Source organism: Eulemur rufifrons, chromosome 18, assembly GCF_041146395.1.
Source record: "Eulemur rufifrons isolate Redbay chromosome 18, OSU_ERuf_1, whole genome shotgun sequence".
NCBI classification, from domain to species: domain Eukaryota; kingdom Metazoa; phylum Chordata; class Mammalia; order Primates; family Lemuridae; genus Eulemur; species Eulemur rufifrons.
The window spans coordinates 7117189-7118107 of record NC_091000.1 but is presented as its reverse complement, the minus strand read 5'-3'; the positions used below and the strand labels follow the sequence as shown (position 1 = coordinate 7118107).

At 40.5% G+C, this 919-nt stretch overlaps 1 non-coding gene across 1 annotated transcript; it reads left to right on the top strand.

Annotated features, from left to right (window-relative positions):
• The first annotated feature begins 458 nt into the window (after positions 1-458).
• On the top strand, positions 459-622 carry LOC138399269 (U1 spliceosomal RNA). Its single transcript, XR_011236152.1, has one exon. It is a non-coding gene; the product is annotated as a U1 spliceosomal RNA (small nuclear RNA).
• Positions 623-919: the final 297 nt, after the last annotated feature.

Sequence of the window (919 nt, the reverse complement as noted above, 5' to 3'; positions counted from 1 at the left end):
CCTGTGCTTGGGGATCCTTCTGGACCTCATCTTATGTACCTCTTTACCTGGCTATTTATTTGTATCCTTTGCAATAAACTAGTAAACATAAGGGAAGCATCTTCCTGAGTTTTGTGAGCCGTTTCTAGACAATTACCAAACCTTAGAAGGGGATTGTGGGACCCCTCAATTTATAGCACCAAGTCCCAGGATTTGTGACTGGCACCCGAAATGGGGGGCAGTCCTGTGGGATGGAGCCCTTAAACTGTGAAATTTGTGTTAGCATAAATTAGTGTCACAACTGAATTGTTCTATACCCACTTGGTGTCCAGAGAATCTGAGAATTGGTTATTGGTATTGGAAAATACCTTAGACTTGCCAAATTTCTCTTTGTACATTTTTAACTGGTTACTCATACTAATGGGAAGAGCAGTAGCTCCATTAATGAGGCAAACATTGCTAACAACTATTACTGTTTCCTATGTACCTGGCAGGGGAGATGCCACGAGCACGAAGGTGGTTTTCCCAGGGTGAGGCTTATACCCATTGCACTCCTGATGTGCTGACCCCTGTGATTTCCCCAAATGTGGGAAAACTGACTGCATAATTTGTGGTAGTGGGGTACTGCATTTGCTATTTCCCCTAAAAACAAAAACAAAACCCAACTATTACTGTTTCATTATGTGTCTCCAGACAATCAGTTTGGATTTAGTGAACAGCACTTAGAGCTTCGTAAGGCAACAGCCAAGATACACTTGGAAAATTGTAAATCTTTACAGCAGAATGATGAATGGGTCCTATAGTAAAGCTGAATGGATGAATGAGAATAACATGCCTTTAAGGTTATTCATTCTAGTATCATGTTAAGTAGTTCACTCACTGACCTTGGTTTAGATACTTTATGAATATGTGGCCTTTATCCCATTCTCTTTATTCATTT